This window comes from Pipistrellus kuhlii, unplaced genomic scaffold (genome assembly GCF_014108245.1).
Source record: "Pipistrellus kuhlii isolate mPipKuh1 unplaced genomic scaffold, mPipKuh1.p scaffold_m20_p_15, whole genome shotgun sequence".
Taxonomy (NCBI): domain Eukaryota; kingdom Metazoa; phylum Chordata; class Mammalia; order Chiroptera; family Vespertilionidae; genus Pipistrellus; species Pipistrellus kuhlii.
Window position 1 is genome coordinate 33628487 of NW_023425460.1, and position 21540 is coordinate 33650026.

At 42.2% G+C, this 21540-nt stretch overlaps 1 long non-coding RNA gene across 1 annotated transcript; it reads right to left on the reverse strand.

Moving 5' to 3' along the window:
- Positions 1–978: 978 nt before the first annotated feature.
- LOC118718938 lies at positions 979–20826 on the reverse strand. Its single transcript, XR_004987995.2, has 3 exons — positions 20816–20826; positions 20366–20370; positions 979–1297 (listed from the first exon to the last, which is right to left on the reverse strand). It is a non-coding gene; the product is annotated as an uncharacterized LOC118718938 (long non-coding RNA).
- Positions 20827–21540: the final 714 nt, after the last annotated feature.

Here is a 21540-nt window from a genome sequence, read left to right on the forward strand (position 1 = left end):
CCTCTCTGAAATCAATTAAAAAAAAAAAAAAAGATAGCAGATGGAATTAAGTTTGTTAATCACTTGACCTTTTGGGCATGAGCCCTTGACCAGAATCAAACCTGGGACCCTCCAGTCCGCAGGCCAACACTGTATCCACTAAGCCAAATTGGCTAGGGCTCCTTTGTCTATTTTCGTTGTTCTATAGTATTCCATTGTGAGCATAACAGTTTACTCATGTTTTTAAAAAAGGAAAATTGTAGATTAAGAGTGGTCTCATCCCCCTCCAGGATTTCTGACTTCTTATCTGCTAATAAGCAAAGATAGAATATCCAGAGTTTGCCAAATGTATTTGACCAGGAAACTTTTTTTTCTTCAAAGTGTCTAATGAGACTGATATTTAGTAGGACATGCTTCAGTAAACCCTGGTCTGAAGCAATGGTTTTGAAATTGTATTCCTTAATACTGCCTAAGGAATGAGAGTAAGATCAACTGGATCCCACTTCTGCTTCAACACATCTCCATTTTTATCTATTTGAAGAATGGATTCCACATAGGGGTGTGTGCGTGTGTGTGTGTGTGTGTGTGTGTGTGTGTGTGCGCGCGCGCATTAACTTCCCACATGTCTATGTTGAAAAAAAGTGTTTCGTTGCCTTAAAAAATTTTTTTAAACTGCAAGTTCAGGCACTAAAGGACCTCTCAGAAGGCCTTTACACAGACTCAAGTTCCATCCTAAAAGAGCTTTCTGACCTTACCCAAAGTTCATTGCTTTTGTCACTGTTGCTTGCCAAGCTCTGTCAAAGGGCAAGCTGTTCACTCTGATTCTGCCAGTGGTGCTGTGGAAAGGACTCAAAAGAGATCATAGACAGCAGCTCAATGCAGATCAGACAGCTTAGTTCATAGGCAGCTTCTGTCTATGAAATCAGAGGCTAAAAATAGATCATTACTAGGTGTACTGGTTAATAATAGTGGATTTTGTAATGAAAGAAAACACAATAATTTCAATAGAAACATCAGAAGTGCTTTATTCAAAGTAATGTCCATCACTAGCTATACATTTCCCCACCTTTCAGGTAATTTTTGGATAGAACATTTTCCCCCAATAGAACTCTTCTTGTTTTGAGGCAAACCATTCCGAGACCCAATTTTCCACTTCTTCATATGTTTTGAGGTGCTGCTCAGAAAGTGCGTGTGCCTTTGATAGGGACAAGTGATAATCTGAAGGAGCAACGTCTGGTGAATATAGCGGGTGGGTTAATACTTCCCAGGCAAGATCTTTTAATGCGTCTTTAACTGATTTGGAGTGTGTGATGGTGCACTCCAGAGCCAAACTCCCTGGCTTCAACTACAGGTTCTGCTGCCAACTAGCTATGATTTTGGATAAGTTTCTCAAATACTCTTGTCTTAGTTTGCTCACCTTTAAAATGGAGGTGAAAGTAATAGCATCAAACTCATAGGCTTGATGAAGATGAAATGAGATCTCACACACACACACACATACACACACACACACACACACACACACACACACACACGAGGCCTGGTGCACAAAATTCGTGCACAGGGGACAGGGTGGGGGGGTCTTAGCCCCGCCTGCACGCTCTTGCAATCCGGGACTCCTTGGGGGATATCCAGTTGCTGGTTTAGGCCTGATGCCCTGGCAGTCAGACATCCCTCTCACAATCCAGGACACTGCATGCACCAGTGACCATACTTTTCATACAGGTGAAAGGCATCTTGCTATTGTATGAGCAGCTACATTTTTTTGTCCTGATTATAAAAAGTAGAACATGACACGATCCTTCTGGGGCAGTAGTACCGTTTTCCCCATCTTACGGGTGGAAGAACTGAAGCAAAGAGAAGTTAAGTAATTGGCTTTGTCACACAGTTATTAGTGTCAAAATCAGGGCTGACCACAAAATGTGCAAGCCAGAGTCCATGCATGTCATTGCTGCATCATCCTGTTTCTTCAGTGTTAGAGTAATCTTGCCAGGTTTTAATTTTTAAATCTAAGAGACTGTTCCCAATATATAGGGTAGGGTCCTTAGGCCTGGCTGGTGTCAGGGCTGATTTGTGAGGTGACCAGCAGGGTGTTGCGGGGCGGGGGGGGGACCACTAGCACTCATCTTGACTGACAGCCTGGCACTGTCCACTCACCAGCCCCACCCCGCTGCTGCCACTCATTTCCTTCTGCAGGGTGACCAGTGGGCAGGGTGATGGGGGGTGGGGGAGCCCCCAATGGCACTTGCCTTGGCTGGTGGCCTGGCATCACTTGCTCACCGGGCCTACCTGGAGGCAGCTCCTGCGTTGAGCATCTGCCCCCTGGTGGTCAGTGCGCATCATAGCAACTGGTCATTCTGCCATTTGGTCAATTTGCATATTAGGGTCATGTGTGTGTATATATATATATCTCCTAATATGCAAATTATATATAATCTAATATATATATATGTATATATATGTATATGTGTGTGTGTGTGTGTGTGTGTGTGTGTGTGTATATATATATATATATATATATATATATATATATATATATATATAAAATCTATTCTCTCACACAGGGTATGCAGAGTTTTTCTTCCCAGGCACAGTGAGAACGACCAGGATGGGGAGGAGCCAGGACATGGGCTATCATGCTGACCCTACTGCTAACCCACTGTGTAATTTTTGGTGAGACCCTTAACCATTCAATGTTGTTAACTGACTGTGTAATTTTTGGTGAGAACTTTAACCTACAATGAAACTTGTAGGCTTGTTTTTCTCTTCTACCAAATTGACGCAGTACCTGCACTGTACTTCTTAAGGTTGCTTTGGGAATTGGATAAATAATGCTGTTAAATAATGCTGTGAATATGGTGTTAAAGTACTATAAAGAAATGAGTATCTGTAACTCTCAGCCACTACCTCCTCCTAGACCCAAGCACTCTAATAAGTTTATACCAAGGATCCTTCCCTCCACCTTCTCCCTCAGCCTAACTAAGACTCCACAATACAACACTCCATGATAGACTCCTAGTCCTTGGGTTAGAGCAGTGGGGTTAGGGAAGAGACCATTTTTTCTCCACTTTTCAGGTTCCCCAGGTCTCTGCAGAAAGGACAGAGCTACTAAGTATTAAATATTCAGGAATCCACATTTACTCTTGAAATTCTAGCTTAATAAGCCTCTTGATAATGTTTCCTGCTAAACTAGAAAAGGATGGCAACAGAAGAATGTTGGGAGACATTCCATTCTCCAGTCTCTTGGGAATCCTGGTAGCTCAACTTTCCAGTGTGTTATATCTGGAAGAAACTTTAGATCAGTGGTTCTCAACTCTGGCAGGACATTAGAATCACCAGGGGAGCTTTTAAAAAATACCCTTGCCCAGCTGTACCTCACACCTCGGGGGACTGACCTAGATATCAGTAGGTTTTTTTATTTCTTCAACTACACTTGACATACAATATTATATTAATTTTAGGTGTACAACATAGTGATTAGACATTTAGATAATTTTATTAAGTGATCACACCAATAAGTCTAGTATTACCCATCTGACACCATACATAGTTATTACAATATTATTGACTTTATTCCTATACTGTATTTTACATCCCATGTATGTATAACTGACAATTTGTACCTCTTAATCCCTTCCAACTTTCACCCATCTCCCCAACCTCCCTCCCATCTGGCGACCATCAAAATGTTCTCCGTTAGGTATTGTATTTTTAAAGCTCCTCAGGTGATTACAACATGCACCTTAGTTTGACAATAACTACTATGGATGATCCAAGATAAACACCTCATTTTACAGAAGGAAAAAATGAGGCCCCAGGAGTTTAAGAATTATGTTCAGCCAAAACCGGTTTGGCTCAGTGGCTAGAGCGTCAGCCTGTGGACTGAAGGGTCCCAAGTTCGATTTCAGTCAAGAAAATATTTACAAATATCCAGAATAGAGAAGGAACTCCTACAGTTGATAACAAACAAAACAAAACAAAACAAAACACACCAAAAAAAAGATGATTCAAAAATGGGCAAAGACACCAGGCTAGTGTGGCTCAGTTGACTGAGCACAGTCCCATACACCAAGAGTCACCAGTTTGGTTCCTGGTCAGGGCACGTGCCTGGGTTGTGGATTTGGTCTCTGGTGGGCTGGTGGTCCACTGGGGGACAGGGGTGGTGGGAGGAGGCAGCCCATCGATGTTTCTCTCTCTTCCTGCCTCTCTCTCTAAAAAGTCAACCAAACATATTTTTAAAATATATTTTTATTGATTTCAGAGAGGAAGGAACAGGGAGAGAGAGATAGAAACATCAATGATGAGATAGAAACATCATTGATCAGCTGTCTCCTATACACACTGGGGATCAAGCCTGCAACCTGGGCATGTGCACTGAATGGGAATCAAACCATGACCTCTTGGTTCATAGGTCAATGCTCAACCACTGAGTCATGCCGAATGGGCAAAAACATATATTTTTTAAGGACTTTAAAAAATTGATAAAGGGTTTGACTAGATATCTCTCCAAAGAGAATACACAAATAGCCAATAAGCACATGAAAAAATGCTAAAAACCACTCCTCATTAGGGAAATGCACATCAAAACTATAATGAGATTTCACCTCACAGCTAGTAGGGTGGCTCTAAAACAAAACAATGGAAAACAAAACAGAAAACAACAAGTATTGGCAAAAGTGTAGAAAAATTGGAACCCTTGTACATTGCTGTTAGGAATGTAAACTGGAGTAGCAGCTGTGGAAAACAGTAAGACAGTTCCTCAAAAAATTAAAAATAGAATTACCATATGATCCAGCAATCCACTTCTGAGTTATGTATCTAAAAGAATTAAAAGCATGGCCTTGAAGAGATATTTATACACTCATATTCATATATCAGAGTCCAAGGCAGGCTGCCTGATAATGCACCACAATGGCATTTTAATTACTTTGAATTAAAGTAACTTGGTCCCAGACAAAAAAACCTAAAGGAGTCTATCACTACTAAAGTAATATTACAAGAAATGTTAAAGGGACTTCTTTAAGAAGAAAAAAAATCATAAATATGAATAATAAATGGCAATAACTACATACCTAACAATAATTACTTTAAATGTAAATATATTAAATACTTCAATTAAAAGACAGGATGGCTGAATGGATAAAAAACAAAACAAAACAAAACAAGATCCATACATATGTTGCCTATGAGAAACTCACTTCAGATCAAAAGACACAAACAGACTGAAAGTAAAAGGATGGAAAAAAGAAATTTCATGGATCTCTAACCAGTTTGGCTCAGTGAGAGCATCGGCCTGTGAGGGTGTGCAGGAGACAGATGACCAATGTTTCTCTCTCATCAATGTTTCTAACCCTCTATTCATCTCCCTTCTTCTCTACAAAAAAAAATCAATAAAATATATTTTAAAAGATATTTCATGAAAATGAAAAAAAAATAATAAAACTAGGGTAGCAATACTTATATCAGACAAAACAGACTTCAAAACCATGGCTAGAATAAGAGATAAGGAAGTACCCAGCAGTTTCACTTCTGGGTATTTACTTGAAGAAACCCAAAGCACTAATTCTAAGATATATGCATTGCTATGTTCATTGCAGTATCCTATATAATAAAACCCTAATATGCAAATCAACCAAACAGCAGAACAACCGGTTGCTATGATGTGCACTGACCACCAGGGGACAGACGCTCAATGCAGGAGCTGCCCCCTGGTGGTCCGTGCACTCCCCACAGGGAGAGCCCTACTCAGCCAGAAGCTGGGCTCACCACTAGGGAGTGCAGCAGCAGTGATGGGAGCCTCTTCCACCTCCACTGCAGGCGAGCAATAAGGAATGAGGGGTCCAGGACTGTGAGAGGAATGTCCCACTGCTGGCCAGAGTCAGATATCCCGCACGGGGCCCCGGACTGCAAGAGGGTGCAGGCCGGGCTATGGGAACAACCTCCTCACCCTGCATGAAATTTTGTGCACTGAGCCTTTATAATAGCTTATAATAGTGAAGATATGGAAGAACCTAAGTGTCCATCAATAGACAAATTAATAAAGAGATGATACATATATGCAATGGAATATTACTCAGCCATAAAAAAAGAATGAAATCTCACCATTTGTAACAACATGGATGGATCCAGAAGGTATTATGGTAAGTGAAATAAGTCAGACAGAGAAAGACACACACCATATGATTTCACTTATATGTGGAATCTAGAAGACAAAATAAACAAAACAGAAACAAACTCATAAATACGGAGAACATTTTGATGGTTGTCAGATGAGAAGGGGGTTGGGATAATGGATGAAAAAAAAAAAGTGATTAAGATGTACAAATTGACAGCTGTGAAAACAATCAGAGTACTGTATTTTCCGGCGTATAAGACGACTTTTGAAACGAAAAAAAGCCTGCTCACATTGGCCAGAATCGGAGAGGCAATCTATTAAAAAAAGAATTGGTGTTGCCTCGGAAGTGGGGGGTAGTCTTATACAGCGAATATAGGCCTAAACCTATGTTTTAACTGTAAAATTAGGGGGGTCGTCTTATACGCCCGAAAATACGGTATACATATACAGCATAGCTAGAGGAAGGCAGTCATAAAGGTGAGAGAAACCTGGCAGTGTTTTATGTGTGGAAGGGAAAGAGCCAGAAAAGATACTAAAGATGTAGGAAAAGGTGGTGATGATGGTGCAGAGTGCCCACAATTTAGGAGAGATGGAGTCCAGTGCCCAAGTGAGGGGTTGCCTCAGACAGAAGAGGAGCAGGTGCCTGTGGAAGGGGAGGAAAAAAGGAGGTCACTCAGGGGCTAGAGCTTTGAAAAGAGATCCAGGGAGCCATGACGTCAGAGAGCAGGTGAACTGGGAGTGGAAAAAGTAGACAGGCAGAAGGCAAGGAAATTCTAGTCAGAGACCAGTATGTTGGCACTTCTGAGCTGAATCAGTCATGACAAGGTCCAGGGTGTGTCTGGCTGAGATGGCAATTATGTCACTAGGGTTAAAAGGTCAAGAATGACCCAAGCCAAAACCAGTTTGGCTCAGTGGATAGAGCGTCGGCCTGTGGACTGAAGGGGCCCAGGTTTGATTCCGGTCAAGGGCATGTACCTTGGTTGCGGGCACATACCCAGTAGGGGGTGTGCAAGAGGCAGCTGATCGATGTTTCTCTCTCATCGATGTTTCTAACTCTCTCTCTCTCTCCCTTCCTTTCTGTAAAAAATCAATAATATATATATCGATATATAGATAGATAGATAGATATAGATATAGATATAGATATAGATATAGATATAGATATAGATATATAAAAGGTCAAGAATGATGTGATAGGTGATTCTCAGGAACAGATCTGAGGTGGGCAAAAAGTCTGGTGGGTTCTATGCTCAAAGAGATCAAGAGCAAGTAGTTCCTTAGCCTAACAGAGTCACATTTTGGGATTTAAAAAAATAATAATTCTATGTCTTAATTCATGGCTAACCTAAATACAGCTTACCAAAATATAAACCCATAGTTCCTTCCAGGGTAGAACAAACATTTAGAGCAAGTTAACAGACGGAAATTGTGAAGCAAGAACCTGCACCATAAATCCTGGCTTTGTCAGCTACAAAATGTATTTAATCTACCTTTCTGAGTGAGACTGAGGCAAACATGCCTTCTCTCTGCCATGTACTTCACTGGACCCTGGGGATTCAAAAAGGAATCATCTGTGGCCTTTATGGAGCTCACACACAAGTACAGGAGCCAACCCTGACACAATATGAAAAGTCTTAGAGCAGAGGTCGGTAGAAATTGCAGTGGGATTGAGTGCCCACACAAAGAGAACCTAGATTTGAGGGAAGCAGCGCAGAGGAGCTGACGTGTGAGACGAACCTTAGAGTGCACAGAGAACACCAGGCTGGGAGGTGCACGAAGGGCATTCTAGAAAAAGAAACAGCATGAGAAAGGACACGGAGGGCCCGGAGGCTGTCAGGAAACGTAATGGTCTGGTTTGGCAGAGGAGTTCCTTTTTTTTTTTTTTTTTTTTTTTTTTAAATATATTTTATTGGTTTTTCACAAAGAGGGAGAGAGAGGGACAGAGAGTTAGAAACATTGATGAGAGAGAATCATCGATCAGCTGCCTCTTGCACACTCCCTACTGGGGATATGCCCGCAACCAAGGTACATGCCCTCAACCGGAATCGAACCTGGCACCTTTCAGTCCACAGGCCGATGCTCTATCCACTGAGCCAAACCGGTCCCAGCGGCAGAACAGCTCTTAAAAGGCAGTCTGCACAAGAATCAGCCTCAGTACCACTAAAATGCAGATTCCCGTGTCCCCGGAGTAGTCTCAAGAAGCTGCATTTTAAAACAAGTGTCCTCAGTGATTCTGAATAAGGTGGTCTGTGGACCATACCGAGAAGCCCTGAGCTAGAGAATTGGGGTGTATGTTGGGGAAAGGAGTCAGGATGAGGCAGAAATTTTCATCAGTATCACAGTGTGCTGAAAAGTCTGGAGCTCGCCATAGTCGATTTAGCTCAGTGGATGGAGCATAGGCCTGCAGACTTAAGGGTCCCTGGTTCGATTCCAGTCAAGGGCACCTGCCCGGTTTGTGGGCTTAATCCCCAGTGGGGGGAGGGGGGGTGCAGGAGGCGCTGATCAATGATTTTCATTATTGTTTCTCTCTCTCTCTCTGTCTCTCTTTCTCGCCCCGTCCTCTCCGAAATATTTAAAATAAAATAAAAAGAGTCTGGAGCTCAGTGTACAGGCAGTGATGTACTTACTCTGGGAGTGCCATGCTGCCTTTTGTTTTAGAAAGCCTAGGCTAGAGGTGGTACTGACAAGAGTCTATAAAAGAAGAAAGGTCACTGCATCCAGGCAAGACATGAGGGAGTCTCTTCAAGAGGAAGTGCATTATTGGGAGATCAAACCACAAGGACCCCGATTCTACTACACACTCATTAGCGGGGGGGGGGGGGGGGCTGCCAGGATATCCTCAGGCTCCCAGGAGACCGAATCTCCCCTGGGCAGAGGAACAGTAACAGACACAGTGGCCCTCCTAGAGGCATGGCCTGTGCAGAATCCCGGCTGGGGACACTCCCTGAGATTCTGAGACCTGTGCTGAGTCACCTCTCACAGGAACAAGCTTCTCTGAGCCCTTAGGATCTTGCCTCACAAGCTGCTGCTTCACTTCCCCTCGGTTTCTGAGCTGAGGAAGGAGAAAGAATAAATATTAACCAAAGGTGTGCTAGGGCTGGCTACTCGGGGCTCCTCTCCTAGCCTCTCCTTACTCCCTGCCCTAGAAAACTAGAATAAACTTTCCATTTCCCAGTTTCATGATCCTCTTGGCCACTCTGGCAACAACAACAGAAAAAGAAGGGCAGAGGTGAGCACCTCTCAGAAAAGATCTGAGGCCTGACTCACCCACCCGGGGGAGAGGCTCTCACCATACCAAACCACTTCTCTTCATAACTTCCTGGTTGATTGGCAGGAAGCGGTGGCTTACGCTCTTTCTCGGGTTAGGGCTTCTCTGTAAAATGATGGAATTAGACCCCAAGAACCATATCCAGTCCTATCACTCCATGAGCTAAGCTGACTGGGCCAAACACCCTCCCTCCGCTGTGTGACTCCTGCTTCCATCGCCCCCAGGAAGGCCAGGGCGATTCCAGGCACTCTCAAGACACACCCATCCGTTTATTTATCATTTTCTGAGCATTCTGCTGTGTGCAAACAACAACAGCCATCATTTCAGTGATTACTATGTTATCGCACTGTGCTGAGCATTTTACATTTACATGATTGCGTTTGCTCATCGCAACATCCCTATGGAGTAGGTACTATTATTATCTTTATTTTACAAATGAAAAAAATTGAAGCACAGAGAGATTAAGTAACTTGTTTAAAAACATTCAGCTGATAAAGCAGCAGAGCCCGTATCAGTTCCAAGTCAGTCAGATCCAAAAACCATGGTCTTGCCCTGGCTGGTTTGGTTCAGTGGCTAGAGTGTTGGCCTGTGGACTGAAAGGTTGCAGGTTCGATTCCGGTCAAGGGCATGTACATTGGTTGTTGCGGGCACATCCCCAGCAGGGGGTGTGCAAGAGGCAGCTGATCGATGATTCTCTCTCATCGAAGTTTCTAACTCTTCATCCCTCTCTCTTTCTCTCTGTAAAAAATCAATAAAATATATTAAAAAAAAAAAAAAAAAAAAAAAAAAAAGGTTGCGGATTTGATTCCTGGTCAGGGCACATATCTAAGTTGTGTGTTCGATCGACTGGGAGTAAACCAGTCGTCAACCGGTAGATAGATTTTTTTTTTCTCTCTGCCTTCATCTCTCTCTAAAATCAATAAACATATACCTTTAGGTGAGGATTAAAATAACAAACTAGCCGAAACTGGTTTGGCTCAGTGGTAGAGCGTTGGTCTGCGGACTGAAAGGTCCCAGGTTCGATTCCGGTCAAGGGCATGTACCTTGGTTGCGGGCACATCCCCAGTGGGGGCGGTGCAAGAGGCAACTGGTCGATGTTTCTCTCTCATCGACGTTTCTAGCTCTCTATCTCTCTCCCTTCCTCTCTGTAAAAAATCAATAAAATATATTTTTAAAAAATAAACTGATTAAAATACCATTATTAGCTATCAATGACTATTTATTAATTAGAAAACATGCATTTTAAACTATTGCTTGACAACTGATGTAAAAATATTCAATTCTGATTCTGCCTTAGGTCCTTCAAATAGTAGTTTCTATTTTTATTTTTATTTTTTTTAAAATATATTTTATTGATTTTTCACAGAGAGGAAGGGAGAGAGATAGAGAGCTAAAAACATCGATGAGAGAGAAACCTCGACCAGCTGCCTCTTGCACACCCCCTACCGGGGATGTGCCCGCAACCAACGTACATGCCCTTGACCGGAATCGAACCTGGGACCTTTCAGACCTCAGACCAACGCTCTACCACTGAGCCAAACCGGTTTCGGCAGTAGTTTCTATTTTTAAATTGTGGTAACATATACATAACAAAATTTATTTTTAAAATATTTTTATTGATTTCAGAGAGGAAGGGAAAGGGAGAGATAGAAATATCAATGATGAGAGAACTATTGATCATCTGCCTCCTGTATGCTCCCCCCCTCCCCAACACCCCTCTTCTCACTGAGGATGATGGAGCCTGAAACTGGGGTATGTGCCCCAACTAGGAATCAAACAGTGACGTTTCAGTTCATAGGTTGAGGCTCAACCACTGAGCCACACCGGTTGGGCACCATTTGAACCATTTTTAAGTGTACAGTTCAGTGACATTAAGTACATTCACAAGGTTGTGCAGCCATCACCATCACCCATCTCCAGACCTTTTTCATCTTCTCAAAATGAGATTCTAACATTGGTTTTTAATAATTATTAACATAAGTCATTATTGCGCTAATATCCTTATGTAGGTTATAGTGGAGGGCACAGGATGGAGATAATAGCCCTGATTCAATTCAGACTCTCTCGCAGTCCATTTGAACTTCAATAATTCACATAAAACTCCCAACATCCGTTCCTCCATGGTGATGAGACTAACACATGGAGACCACACAGGGTTGTGGTCAGTATGAAAAGAGATCTCCGAGGAAAATGCACAAATGTTAGATTCTTGGGTGGGTGGAGAGATACTTTTAAATTCCTAGCTCAGCTCTTGGCACAAAATTGGAACTAAAAAAAAAAAAAAAAAAAAAAAAAAAAAAAAAAAAAAAAAATTTCTAAATGAACTGAACTGAGAAGCTCCAAGCTGTTGGGTCATACTGCTCCCTGGTGGTAGCTCAGAAACCTGAGGCATCTCTGCTGGGTGCTCTCAGGGCTGAGCGGGGAAAATCAGAAGGTTCCCGCCTCCAGGGGGTTTTCCTTCTCATCTGAAACCACTCACTATCCCCAGACATTCCCAAATCTCGACTTTCCATTCCAGAAGGACTGTCTTTTCTCTGAACTCTTAAATTTCCCTACCGCTTTTCCTCATGCTGTTCCACTTCCCCACCAGTGGCTCATCCAAACCCTACACCTCCTTCAGACCTGCTCAGAGCCCACCTCCTCCAGTAAGCCACCATGGAGCACCCCAGCTGGCTCTCCCTCGCTCTTCTTGACCTCTGCAGAACTCACAGTCTGTACTTGATCATATGAGATACGTAGTTCTCGCCAAACTTTGGCTCCTTCATATAATGCACTGGTTTTCTTAATGCTCCCTCTGGGCTCCAGAGCATGAACTGAAATGATCAGCAGGACTCCTTAAAAGCTATATATTGTAGAGTGCCTAATAGAGACCAGGTACAGTGCAGGGTACTTTTACGAACATGCCTCATGATAATTCTAATGCAAATTAAATATTATCTCAATTTATAGATGACAAAACTGAGCTTCTGAAAGGTTAAAAGTCATACAGCTAGTAAGTGGTAGAGAATGAGTGCCTGATTACAAATCAACAGAATAAATTTCATCTCCTATGCCAACACCTCTCAATTGTTATATGATAGTATTCTTTGTATCTTGTAACAACTTTTTAGATTGTTTTTTTAAGTAGAGCTTATTTATTTATTGGGGAGGAAGAGCAGGAGAGAGAAATCTCAATGCACAGTACAATATCCTACCAAGGATCAAGACTGCAACCCGGGCATGTGCCCTTCACTGGGAATCGAACCAACAACTCCCTAGTGCACAGCATGATGCCCACAGGCCAGGCCTCTTATAACAAATTTGGCTTAAGGCTATTTTGTCTGATATCAGTATAGTAGCTAATCCAGCTCTCTTTTGGTTAATGTTTGCATGGAATGCCTTTTTTTATCCTTTTACTTTCTACCTGTATCTCTGAATCTAAAGTGAATCTCTTATAGATAGAATGTAATTGGATCATTCTGTTTTTTTAAAATCCATTATCACATTCCCTACCCTTTAATTGGAATGTTCATTCCATTAATATTTAATGTAGCCCTAACTGGTTTGGCTCAGTGGGTAGAGCATCGGCCTGCGGACTCAAGGGTACTAGGTTCGATTCCGGTCAAGGACATGTACCTTGGTTGCAGGCACATCCCATTAATTCCCCTCCCATTAAATGTGGGCTAGATTTAGTGATATGCTTCTTTTTTTTAATTCATTTTTTTATTTCAAGAAAACTATCCTATATAATAAAGAGGTAATATGCAAATTAACCCTCATGCCCTCACAAGAAGGCTGCCTACAACCAGGCCAGTAAGGGGATTAGTGAGGGACAATCAAAAGACTGAATAGCAGGCTGTGTGGGGTGACCAGGCTGGGGGGGGGGGGCGTGAGGGGCAACCAGGCCAGCAGGAGGGGGACAAGTGGGGGCAATGAGGCCAGCAGGGGTCAGTAAGAGGTGACCAGGCTGGCGGGGGATGAGGGCAGTTAGGGGCAACCAGGCCTGTGGGAGGAATGCAGTTGGGGGCAACCAGGATGGCATTTGGGGGCAATTAGGCTGACAGGGGGGGGGGGGCGTGAGGGGCAACCAGGCCAGCAGGAGGGGGACAAGTGGGGGCAATGAGGCCAGCAGGGGTCAGTAAGAGGTGACCAGGCTGGCGGGGGATGAGGGCAGTTAGGGGCAACCAGGCCTGTGGGAGGAATGCAGTTGGGGGCAACCAGGATGGCATTTGGGGGCAATTAGGCTGACAGGGGGGTGGGGCAGTATGGGTCTACTAGGCCAGTGGGGGTCAGTTGGGGGTAACCTGGCCAGTAGCAGGGGAAAGTTAGGGGTGATCAAGCTGGCAGGGGGGACAATTAGGGGTGACTAGGCAGGCAAGCAGGTGAGCAATTAGGAGCCAGCAGTCCAGGATTGTGAGGAATGTCCAACTGGCAGTTGGACATCCCCCAAGGGGTCCTGGCTTGGAGAAGGTGCAGGCTAGGCTGAGGATCGTCCCCCCAATGTACGAATTTCATGCACTGGGCCTCTAGTTTTAAATATAATAATGTTACATGCAATAAACATATCTTAAGAAAAATGATTTTAAATATAATATTACATGCCTGGTCACCCCACACAGCCTGCTGTTCAGTCATTTGATTGCCCCTCACTAATCCTCCTACTGGCTTTGGGTCATAATCCATTACCATCATAATTTATACTTTGTTGCTCAAATTATTCCAGCTTTGGCTATTGGGAATCTTTCAGGATGGCCCATAGGTCCTTTAAACGTGTCTCATCTTTAATTTATTTTTTAATAGTTTATTGACTTTGAGAGAGAGAGAGAGGAAGAGTGAAGAGAGAAACATCAATGTGAGAGCATAACATCTATTGGCTGCTTCTTGCAGCCTCCTAGTCAGGATGGAACACACTATCCGGGCATGGGCCCTGATGATGGAATTGAACTGTTGACCTCCTGGTGCATGGACTGATGCACAACCAACTGAGCCACACTGGCCAAAGCCCCATCTTTTAAAATTTTTATTTCTTTGTTGTTTGTTTTTAAGCACTTCCTTTCTTTCTGGAACTACTAGATACCTTCCAGAAAGATAAAGTGTGCAGAACAGGCATCACTTATTCTCACATCCCATTTGACCAGAATTAGTCACATTCCCCAACCTAATTATTGTACAAGAGAGGCTGGGAAATGTAGCAGGAAGAGAGTGGGAATGAGATTTTTTAAAAGTACTATTTGGTAAGCACTCTATTCTCTGTCACACTCACAGAACTAAAAATGGCCTGTTTCTAAGAATCCAGTCTCCTTTTTGCTGTGTGTAGAGGAAATGGAACCCACTTCATGGATTTGTTAACACCTCAGCGTGTCCTGTGTTCTGAATGCCTTCCTATTACTGCCTCCTAGTTGGCAAGAGAACTGAAAAGTATACAATTCAATTTAATTAAGTACATTCAAAATGTTGTGTAACCATCATCACTATTTATTTCTAAAACTTTTGTGTCACCCCAAAAGAAGACAGGAATCTCAGCCACATGGATAGATGTTCAGAAATAGCCATTTGGCTGGACTTATTGAAACTTAAATACAGTTTGGAATCCAATCAGCACAGCTCTAGGGACTAAAACAACCCAGCCGAAACCGGTTTGGCTCAGCGGTAGAGCATCGGTCTGTGGACTGAAAGGTTCCAGGTTTGATTCCGGTCAAGGGCATGTATATTGGTTGCGGGCACATCCCCAGTAGGGGGTGTGCAAGAGGCAGTTGGTCGATCGACGTTTCTAGCTCTCTATCTCTCTCTCTTCCTCTATGTAAAAAAATCAATAAAATATTTTTTTTTAAAAAATAAATAAAAAAACAAAAACAACCCATTTAAAAACTGTAAGTAAGGCAGCTTGATGTTAAGTTAGGGATATTTCAAGCAACTCCAAACTGCATATCATCATTTGGCAATTATTTGTATAATCTAAGAAATGCCTCCTTAGTACACGTTAACTCAGTCATATATACACCTCTGCTCTGTGACTTGTGAATTACAGAAGTACTAGTAGATGCAGGCTACAGGGTTAAAGTGCAATGGATAGCAGAGGAAGATGTTTGAATAAAGGGCAACTGATTAACTGATTTCTAATTATGCAGATGGCTTCTGAGGTGGTCAAGTATAAGATGACTGCAATTAACCAGGCCAACCAGAAAACAGGATCCAAATGTTGGAGAGAGTCTGTCAGTTGATAATGGGTGCAAGAGATAAAGGGTACAAAGAGAGAAAGGATAGCATATCATTGAAATTACAGAAATACAGAGTCAGCAAAAACCTGAGTTGCTTTGGATAGAAAAAGAGGTAGGTGGTTGGTAGTGCCAGGCCATACAGGAGCTGTGAAAGCAAAATATCACTAAGTTGGTGAAACGACTGAGTATCAGAAAACAGCAAATTCCTGGCACAAAAAGGACAAGGAGATATTTTAGTCCCTAGAGCTGTGCTGATTGGATTCCAAACTGTATTTAAGTTTCAATAAGTCCAGCCAAATGGCTATTTCTGAACATCTATCCATGTGGCTGAGATTCCTGTCTTCTTTAATTTACAAGGTTGCTTACAATAACCACTCATCATTTCTGGTAATCTTTGCAACCACAAGACTCCAAAGGCAATATAAAAGAAAATAATTTTAATAAATACTACAACATAGATGACCCTTGAAAACATTATTCTAAATAAAATAAGCCAGACACAAAAGAATAAACATTGTATAATTCCACTTACATGAGGTATCTAGAATTGTCAAAATCAAACAGAACATAGACATTAATGGGGGTTGGAGGCCTTGGAAGTTACTAAATGTATAAAAGGTTTCTTTTTGGAGTGACACTAAAGTTTTAGAAATAAATAGTGATGATGGTTACACAACATTTTGAATGTACTTAATTAAATTGAATTGTATACTTTAAAATGACAGAAAACTTGCCCAGAAAGTAAAAAATAGTATTATATATATTGTACCACATACACAAAGACCCTATTAGGGACATAGTATGATGGAAAAACACCAGCTTGGAGTCAGAGAAACTGAGTTCGAGACCCAGCTCTGCCATTTTGTAGTTGTGATACTTTAGGCAAGTTACCCAGCCTCTCCGTTCATTCATTTGGAAAATGGAGATAATAAAACCCTATTTGCTGTGAGGAACAAAGAAAACAAAGGACATTGACTCATTATATAAGTATCTCTCAAAAAACGAGTCTAATGACTCTTGCTATGTGTATATGGAAGAGGAGACTTTGGTAAACCTCATTTTAGGGAAGTATGAGGCTTCTCCTTTGTGTGCTCAGATGTGAACAATGCAAAGCTCACCACGTCTGCCTTCAGAGACCCCAGACGTCCCTGAATGCTTCTCTTCTCCACTTCATCCTGCCATTCTCCTGTCCTTTGTGGGCCCCCAATTCTCTGGTGCTCTCTCCTCTAGTCCCCATGGAAACCACCCCTTAGAAGAGATTATTTTCTCACTCAAACTGGAGTCCCTTTGTTCCCCTTCTCAAAGTGTATTTGTATTTGGGCAGCTCTCTTTCCATGGAGGGAAAAGCTTGACCCACATAAGTTTGCTGAATTGAACTGAGGGATATTTTTTTAGGCCCTGGTAGACATGAACTAGTAAGTGCAAGAAATGCTGGGGGAAAGGGAGCCCTCTAAGATCTTTATCTCTCAAAGCCAGGCAGTTAATAATCCTGGAATATTTGCTGACCAGAACCCTTTCTCTGAGCATCAGCAAAAATCTGCTTTTTTAGATGCCACAAAAAAAAGACATTTTGTGACACCTAAAAAGCAAGCACCTACTCTAGGAAAGCTGGGAGCTGTCCAAGGTCCTGAAATGTGACTGAGCAGGCACGCCTTCCGATTTCTCCTAATCGCAGAGCCCTGTCAACACCAGTTCAGCCTAACTTCTGAACTGAATTTAGGAGAGGTGAGTGAAGAGATAATTCTGGGAAGGCTAAAAGCACGAGAGATATACAAAGAGAAGAGAGAGAGAGAACCACACACAAATACCCAGAGCCTTCTGGATAGACTTAATCACAGATGGAATGTTAAGGTCAAAACATAGTAACTTTTTATTTTACTTTTAAATAGGAATGGCCATAAATAAATCCCAAATGCCCTAAGAAAAAATATGGAATAACTGAAAGGGGAGCAATTGTTATGCATTAAACAACACAATACTACACTTTGTAAACACAAACTTGTGGAACTACAACCACATAAATTGATGTGTCATCATCAACTGAGCCATATCAAAGGATTCAAAACTCTTTATCTTCTATGTAGGTAGAAATAGTTTAATTTTTATGAAGGAAGGACAAATAGGAATATGACTTAGCTTGATATCATGGTCTTTTGTGTGTCTTTTAAAAATATATCTCCCCTTTTCCAGAAAGTTTGGAGCATGATCCTTCCCACCTGCCTTAATGATATGTTCGTGCAAGCATCTTTTAGTGGAAGGTAAAGAAACTTGGCAAAAAAAAAAAAAAAGAAAAAAGAAAAAAGAAAAGAAACTTGGCAGAAGAAATAAGTAACTTAAAACCTGTCACATAACGGGGAAGGTAGGGTTCCCCCTTCAGGGCAGACCAGCCGGCTCCCACCCATGCACCAGGCCTCTATACTAATAAAAGGGTAATATGCTAATTAGACTGGGAGACCTTCTAGGAGACCTGCCGGATGTCCTTCTGGTCAAAAGCCATTGCATATATGATATGCAATCAAATACATACTGCCTTATGGAGGTCCTTAAGTTAGTACCTCAAGTTAGCCATAACTCTTCAAGAGGGTAGTGACCATGTCTCATGTCTTCTCCCACACAAACTGATATAAACAACAAACACAGTAGGTGTTCAATACATGTTGGTTGTTTGACTAAAGCAGAGATAAAGTCCAAATTTTACTCAGGTAATGTGTTTTCAGGGTATTTTATTTTAAAAAATATATTTTTTTATTGATTTCAGAGAGGAAGGGAGAGAGAGAGACAGAAACATCAATGTTGAGAGAGAATCATTGATGGCTGCCTCCTGCATGCCCCCCACTGGGGATCAATGTTAGATTGAAGGTCATTGGTTCAATCCTAGATTTAGGTGATTCTTTCTCTTTGGCTCACTTTGCCTATTTATCTATCTGTCTATATATTAATACTTTCTCCTAACTCCTAACTTAATAAAAATTTTTAAACCTAGAGAGAGGTTACAAGACAAAGACAAATATCTACAATATATTCACTGTTAACTTTTGCCTCATTTGCTTTATCTCCCTTCTAAGAGTGTACACTATTTTTGCCAAACATCTGAGAGAAAGTTATATAAATCATGATACTGCAACTCTAAATATTTCAGCATGTATCTCCAAAGAACATTTGACTACTATACATATATAAAAATTGTATAAATATATATTTTTTCAAAGAACTATTTCTTACTTTGAAATAGTTTAAGACTCAAAATAAGTTGCAAAAATAGTACAGAAAGTTCCCAGGTACCATTCACCCAGCTCACTCTCCATGATAACATCTTACATAACCATAATACATTATCAAAATGACACTGATACAACAAATGAATTCAACTACAGACCCTTTTGAATTTAGATTGCACTGGGTTTCTCAGTTTATCTTTCTCTCAATCTCTCCTGTTCCATGGATTTTTATCACTGATAAATATTTGAATAACAGAACTGTTCATCGCCACAAAAAGAAAAGCTCTTTATTACTCCTTTATAGTCACATCCTCTTCACAACCTAATCCATTAACCATTGATATGCCCTCTGTCACTATAATTTAGTCATTTCTAGAATGTTACACATAAGACATAACATTTGAGGCTATTTTTTTTCTAAATCCTCACCCAATGATATGTTTCTATTAATGAGAGAGAGAGAGAGAGAGAGAGAGAGAGAGAGAGAGAGAGAGATAGGGAAGCAGATGGCTGAAAATGGAATCCTTGAAACAAAGGAGCGTGGTGAGCACTGCAAAATGCCACAGAGAGGCCACCGAGGATGTGGTAGGAGGGAGAACCTGAGAATGACACACCAACGTGTCTGCAGTGCCTACATCTGACATCAGAGGAAGATGAAGACAGGGCAATCCCTCAGGAAAGCTGGCCAGCTGGAAGACCTGTGGTTTGAGGCTCCGCCAAGATCACTCCTCTGTCGTACAGCTTTTATTAAAGCCAAACATCTTGGGCCTGTGGGGTGGGTTTGCCAAGAAAGGGGAGGTGTAAGTCCCCTGGGGAATCTCAGCGGGGAATATCAGATAAGCTGCTCAGTTAATGCACACTGCACCCCACGCTAGATCGTCCAGGCCACTACCCCATTTGTTGGATTGTTTGGGTCTTTTCTATACTTTCTTCTGTTCTCTGTGTGTTTTGCCTTTGGAGAGTACTGCTTCTATGGGTGGGTGGAAGGAGAAAGGAAAGGAAAACTCTGGCCATGGCATTTTGCTGATTTTTAGTAGTCCTGAATAATGGGGTTGAAATGAGACTGAAATATAGCCCAGAAGTAAGATCTCCTAATTAAATGTGGTTGTTTCCACATTGCAATGGAACAACTGTGAGCCACACTCACACTGGCCCCTGGAACCACAATCTATCAAGGTTGGTTGTATTCTCTCTCCCAAAGGGCAGCCTGTACAAGGATGTGGTGTATAGTTTTCTGTAATTTCACCACTAAACCCAACTCACAGCCTGTTGATGGTGTAGGTGAAGCAGTGCCCTTTATTTGATAGAAAACAATGATGGCAGTAACCCCTTATACTTTATAGCTTGTAATGCACCTTTACATGCACCAACTAAATCTTTCATAACCTTGGGGAGGTAGGTGCTATTACCTCCACATGGTGAGTGGCAAAAGCCACAATTCAAGCCCATCATCTCTCTGTATCCAATGTTCTTTTGATTACAAACCAGTCTGCTATGTCAGTGGTCAGCAAACTGCGGCTCTGTTGACTAATGAGTTTGCCGACCCCTGTGCTATGCTGTTGTTGTCCAAAACTCTTCTGAAACCCACTTAGCCTTATTCTGGCTACCTGGAAATGAATGAGACTTCAAGAATTTCCTTACTCTAAGAAGTAGAATGATGTGGTGAAGAAAGAATGTATGTTTGATGCTAGTGAATTTATGCAGAGTGCTGCAGCTAAGTCTCAGTTTCTTATCTGTAAGAAAGAGGTAAGGGCAGAAGGTGATAAACCTATGCAAAAAGTCTTGCCACAATAACTAGTCAGGACTTTTATTCAGCAGTATGAGCATTCTTCTATTCTTCACCTTCAGGTCTTTCTGAGCCCAAAGCACTGAGAATTGAGTCCCTTGGTCTGTGATAAGGAATCAGGTGGCAGGATGTGAAAAGACCTGACCATCCATGACCAAGCACAAAACCAGGAAATAAGCTCCAAAGTCTCAAAGAACTCCCCTTCCCCTTCCTCTGACGGTCTGTCTCAGGCAATACCTTCCATCCACCCACATGAAACAAAAATCTACCCTAGAGCTAATTCCTTGATATCCCAAGATCAATAAATGTCATCAGTCTGAAATCCTGGAACCTACTAAACAGTTCTTCCTACTCTCTCCAAAGTCTTAGCCACATCCTGAGAGAGATTATAAGCATTACTAGAGGAAATTTGTGCACTGGGGGGGGGGGGGGGGGGGTCCCTCAGCTCAGCCTGCGCCCTCTTGCAGTCTGGGAGCCCTCAGGGGATGTCTGGCTGCTGGCTTAGGCCCATCAAACATCCTTAGCACTCTAGAGGCAGCTCAGACCTCCACCGCTGCGCTCACCAGCCATGAGCCCAGCTTTTGGCTGAGTGGGACTCCCCCTGTGGGAGCACACTGACCACCAGGGGGAAGCTCCTGCTTTGAGCATTTGCCCCCTGGCGGTCTGTACATGTCATAGTGACTGGTCATTCTGCAGTTTGGTCTATTTGCATATTAGCCTTATATCATATAGGATTACATAATGCAGACCCCCACACCCTGACTCCTCCCAATCTCATCTTTCCAGATGCTTCTTTGAGTCTCCCAATGCATAGGAAAGGTGGCCAGTTCAGTTACCAATCACTCTTCCCCACTCCTAGGGGTCTGTTTGCAGGGACCTCTTTTGTCCAAAGAGAGAGATCTCCACAAGAAGAGGCTCTCACAAAACCCTGAGACGATTGACACAGACTGAAATCTCAAATGCACACCAGGCCACAG